We start from the raw sequence: 6191 nt of genomic DNA, 5'->3' as shown, positions 1-6191 counted from the left end.
AGAACAAAACACAAAATTTGGCGATGAAAAATATGAGAATGATGCGCTATTAGTGAGAAACAAGCCTGACTCCAGTAGGAACATACCAAGAAATTCTCAAAATACTTACACAAGAAAGAAATCAACTAACAAATTTAATGTAACATGTTTTGGATGTGGAAGGAGTGGACATACTGCTGACGTTTGCAGATCCAAAGGAAAGCGTAACTTTAATGATAAGACTCAAGATGGTCTCATAGCTGTTGCAATGAATGCCGAACTGCAAAAGCCCTCCACATGGTACCTTGATAGTGGTGCTACTCCACACATATGCAATGACTCCGGTAAATTTGACAAACTAAGCAAAAACAATATGTGTACTGTACACACAGCGACAGAACGACAAGTGCAGTCTGCCGGTGTCTGTGAAATAAGTATGAATGTGAAAGTAAGCCGAAATGGATCAAATCAGGTCAGACTGTGCAATACGCTATTTGTACCCTCATTCAGGAATAATTTGCTATCTGTTTCTTCTATGACCGACAAGGGATACACTGTCACTTTTGATAAGAACTCAGCTATGGTCAAAGTTCATACTTTTATGTATTGCATCGTAATAATTAAGTGACGGACATTACATAGAATAAGTGCTTGTCCACGTTGCATCATCTGTTTTGGCCTTAATATTATTCATTTTTCGTATGTATGTGTGTGTGTGTCCTCCAGTTATTAGTAGATATTGTTGTCTGGTTAATAAAAGGTAAAAATGTTATTGGACCTATACAGGGTGGGCCGGAAATCGTAGTACAACCGGGCAGGAGGTGAAACTACTTTAAAAAAGAAGAAAATATTTTGGTATAATATTTTCTCATCCGGGGTTGCGTTTTCGAGAAAATCGACTTTAACTCCCGACGCTTCTTCTTTTCGGTAAGCTCGCAAAACCCAGAAGTTATCCTAATTGGTTAATGTAGCGCGCAGGCATTAACCAAACCAAACCAACCCGCTTCGCAACCCTTCGGAAACTCAAGGTTTATGACACCCGCTGAGCTATTGAGACGCTTAACGAAAGTTTCTAAAGGCAAAAATGTGTATCGTATAAAACTGCAAATGAAAACGGAAAGAAAACGGCTTTCTCAAAAATAGCTCTGTTGGCGCGGGTATCATAAAACTCGCCAACCATTTGCACGCCAAATGTTCTTTCTTTGTACGTGCCGTTGGCCGCTACATCACTCCCTCGCCAGTGTAAACGTCACCTTATTATAAAATTACGCTAAACAACATTATTTAGACTTATTATCTAACTTATTACTAACTATACAGTGTATCTACAAACTTATAACCTAGTTAGCTATTTACACTATAACGCGAAGAAAATCTTACGATTCTACCTGAACGCGTCCGCACCGGCTCTTGCACGGAAGTCGGCTCAGAATGTTCGATACTCGTCTCCACAGTACGTGATGGCGTCTGCACCTGCGTCTCGGTTGACTCTTTATCGTCGAACACATATGCTGGTTTGAGTCTATCTACGGATATCGTGATATCTTTACCTCTAACTCTAACTATAAAAGTTTTCTTTGAGCGGGAAACAACAGGGCACGGTCCCTCATACGGGTGTTGCAATGGACCTCTCACTGCATCCACTCTAACAAAAACATGCGCAACGTTATCTAAATCTATGAAAATAAAAACTTTTCTTTGCCCGTGTCTCGATCCCATAGCTGGCCGTAAGTTACGGAAATGTGCGCGGAGTTGCCTAAGCATCTCCACCGGTTCCGTGTCGTTTTCCTTTGTGTCGAAGAAAAATTCTGCCGGCAGTCTACAATTTTCGTTATATACTAACTCGGCAGACGACGCACCTAAATCTACACGGTACGATGCTCTAATACCTAATAAAACAATAGGCAACGCGTCCGACCAACGATCATCGTTGTGACACTTAATCACTGCTTTAAGCTGTCTATGGAATCGCTCGACTAACCCGTTCGCTGCCGGATAATACGCAGTCGTACGTAAATGTGTCGTGCCCAACAACGCATTGACCTGCTTGAACAATTGCGACTCGAATTGCCTACCCTGATCGGTTGTTACACGTAAGGGCGTACCGAATCGTGCAACCCAGCCAGCGACGAAAGCTCTTGCGACGGTTTCGGCCTCAATATTTTCTACGGGGAAAACTTCCGGCCATCGCGTAAACCGATCAACGCACGTTAGACAATACTTATTCCCTCGCGATATCGGTAATGGATCCACTAGATCGATATGTACGTGCTCGAATCTAGCCGACGGCGACGTGAAATTACCGACCGGACTCTTCACGTGTCTACTTATCTTAGCGCGTTGACACCCAAGGCAACTACGAGCCCATTCACGACAATCCTTCTCGATTAAAGGCCAAACAAATCGCTGTTTAATTAAGCGCAGCAAGTGGTTTTATTTCCGGGATGCGAAATGTCGTGCGTGGAACGAAATGCTTGCCGCCGAAAAGGTTCTGTAACGAACGGTCGTTCGGAGAAGTTCACAATCAATATAATTTCCTTCGTCCATTCTCACTAACATGGAATTTAAGATTAATGATCTATTATCAAGGCTCTCCCCTTGAGACCATGAAAGCACGCTATCACATGTTCTTACCGGTACGCGTCGTAGCTCTCCCATTCCAGCCACGTATCGCAGTTCCCGCACTTCATGCTCTATACAGAAAGGCATTCTATAAAATCTACCATTAATGGGTAACTCGTAATGTTCCGACCATCTGGGAGAGAACATAACATTGATTCTAAGACATTCAGTTTGCGTTTCACGTATCATGCCATTCAGCATTTTAATTTCTTTTCTCACCATAGAATCGTATTGTTCTTCATCCACATAATCACCTCTTACATCTAAAATCATATCGTAAAACTTAACATCTTCAGGTAATCGTGACTTCATGTCTTCAATCCCGTTAACTGCTATATCATAGTGAGTCACTCGATCTCTTACTTTCAATAAAGCTACCTGGTCTAATGGCCTTGGGTCAAAGGAAAACACTTTACAATTATAACACATATCATACATAGCTGTCATCCATCCGGTTTCTGGCGATGATCCCACATATACTATATCGCGTTTCAACGAAAAACCTAGAAACAATGTGTATAACTTCTTTTGCCCACTATCTAGTTCGACGTTGCCATCAAGAAGATTGAAATATAATTCCAACACGTCTGCGCGCATTTCGTAATTTGCGTCATGTTTTTCTCCCTTCCAATCGACGTATATATCATCTTTGAATAATCCGACCAGTTCGCTCGCTCTCCAAATGTGTTTTATTAGAAACAGACTTTCGCGCTCAGGACCACACCATCTGAAACCCTTCAAGCAATCCTTCATTAACTTTTCCCTTAACGTGAACTGAACACCCTTACTAGATCTTTTTCAAAATCACGTTCATCGCAATATGCTACGGCTCGCAAATCAACTATCCAACTTGAATCTACAAATGGTTGCACAAACATGTAATCTTCATCACGGCATATTACTATATATACTTCATTAAATAAACTAAATGCTAGGTCCTCTTTCTTGTACTTCTTTCCTGATTTGGAAATCTTGCAATCTCTTGGTATCCTAATCACATTCTTATTGTGCATGAACATAGCATAGGATGTGTACTGAGCGTCCGTAATCAGGACACCCCTCGCACGCCCCATCCTGCCTCATCCAAATGACACACGTTTTTAACTGTGATTCCCAATATTCTATTTCTTGTGCGAAAATGTGTGCTCAGATATTGGTTCAGAAGTAGTTTGTCAATAAACATAAACAAACTGGCTTTACCCTTTTCATACGCTCCCATTACTTTCATCAAATGACCACTTAGACTCATGATATTCTCCATCGTGAAGAAGGAATTTAGTGGGCGTGCATATGCGCCCCCTTTCTCTCTTGCACCTACTTCTTGGCCCGGTCATACAAGTAATGACTTCGAACATGCAAAGACTGGAAAATGGGACCTCTTATAACGTAATTCTCAGAAAACAGAAATTCGTCTTCGTAGAACGCAATAGATTTTGGAATTACAAGATACAAACCGTCAATCTTTGCTCTAATAAAAACTCTACTGTCAATCACACTATGAAGTCGTAAGTCCAATGCTTCCTCTTCACGTAATATGAATTCTTCATCAATGAGGAATTTTCGTGTGAGATAGCTAACTATCTTTTCATGTGGGGTTGCAAAGTATCGTAACATATCAGTTGGACTATTCCTGTTAATCGAGAAAAGATTTACATCACATTCGGTCGTCCGGTGGGTTGTTAAAAATGTCCTGAACCTCTAATGCGTATTTCGGTTCCAACTGTGCCATGATGTAATAGAACTTCGTCATGTCTGCCGTAATATTATTTAAAACAAATTGCGCTTCCAGCTGATTAAACCAGACGCCAGGTTGCTCGGGCCAGAACAGCGGAACGTGAATACTGACACGGTTCACTTCTGGCATTTCGGAAGCACCACTAACCGTCGCGGAAGCTGTATTTTGTTCGGAAATCATCCTCGGAACACGTTCACAGTAATGCACTTGCTACGCAAAAACAAACTTTAAATAAAAACTCCCGAATTTGTGTAGACGTCGGCGGTCACCAATTGAAGGGTATTATGCTGTATTTAAATAATCTACACAGTAATTCGGATATTTATTTATTTGTGGTTTGTGCGGTCAAGATTCGTTCACGAACTGCTCTTGATGTTGTCGGAGATACAAGTGAAGTCTCCCGACGCTTCTTCTTTTCGGTACACTCGCCAAACCCGGAAGTTATCCTAATTGGTTAATGTAGCGCGCAGACATTAACCAATCAGGCGCTTCCTAACATTCCCAATCACGCCACCTATTCCTTGCACCCTTAGCGCGCTGCCTCAGGAACAGGGGTGTGACTTGGCGGGAGTGAGACCCACGGCGGAGGTTTGGCAACGCAGCGGAATTTCCTCCAGGTCCCCAAGGCGCGTGACGTGGCCGATCGCCGGTCATCTGGGCCCACCTCGCAAACCTTCGGAAACTCGAGGTTTATGACACCCGCTTAGCTATTGAGGCCCTTAACGAAAGTTTCTAAAGGCAAAATTGTGCATCGTATAAAACTGCAAATGAAAACGGAAAGAAAACGGCTTTCTCAAAAATAGCTCTGTTGGCGCAGATATCATAAAACTCGCCAACCATTTGCACGCCAAATGTTCTCTCTTTATACGTGCCGTTGGCCGCTACAAACTTTGTATTGTTTTATCATCAATGTTTGTAAACACTGTTCCGGATAGAGACAACCGCAGTAGTGCAATACAGGAGAAGTAAATTGTACTAAATCGTTTACAAGTTGAACAAACTTTAAAGTCGATTTTCTCGAAAACGCAACCCCGGATGAAAAAATGTGATACCAAAATTCTTCTTTTTTAATGTAGAATCACCCCCTGCCCGGTTGTACTACGATTTCCAGCCCACCCTGTCTATTACAATTCTCATTGTATCATCTTCATTATGATTGGATGAATCATAAGTTTTTGTGAAATTTATGTGTAAAATATGAGTGAATTAGTTAATTTTACACATAAATTTGATAAAAACTTATGATTCATCCAATCATGCTGAATATGATAAACTGACAACTCTAATATAGGTGCAATAACATTTTTACCTTAATATTAATCAGATAACATCTGCATAAACAATATCAAGTTCTATCTGCATTTTCGTCACTAAAAAAATTCTCAAAAAATCTAATCTTACATAAACATTCACAACCTACTCACGAAAGACTGTGTATACTTCTCTCGATTATGTTCCCTCGATATTGTTGCCCCTCCACTTTGTTGCTGAAGCTCGGGCCTTGGGGAAAAAACGAATTTACGAGGGTCTCAAGCATATCTCCCTATAAGATTATTGTCCCCGCGCACCCAAGTTCGGGACGATAATCGAGAGAAGTCTGTATAAGGTTTTCAATAATTAAATAGATACTGTACTTGAAAAAATATTTTAATTTACGATTACAATTCTCGTTCAATAAAATTTGTATAATTAGTATTGATTTCTAATATGAAAATATATGTTTCTGAGTGAACTATGCTTCCTCGTTATTAACCCTCGAACGGCGGTGCCTGTATCCATATGGATTTGAATTTTTGAAAGCTCCATCTAACTCATCAACCTATGAATCGTATTGAAGTTAAAACTTGTGCATATT

Source organism: Dufourea novaeangliae, unplaced genomic scaffold (genome assembly GCF_001272555.1).
Source record: "Dufourea novaeangliae isolate 0120121106 unplaced genomic scaffold, ASM127255v1 scaffold670, whole genome shotgun sequence".
Classification (NCBI taxonomy): Eukaryota; Metazoa; Arthropoda; class Insecta; order Hymenoptera; family Halictidae; genus Dufourea; species Dufourea novaeangliae.
The sequence above is the reverse complement of the archived record's forward strand: the minus strand, read 5'-3'. Positions refer to the sequence as shown.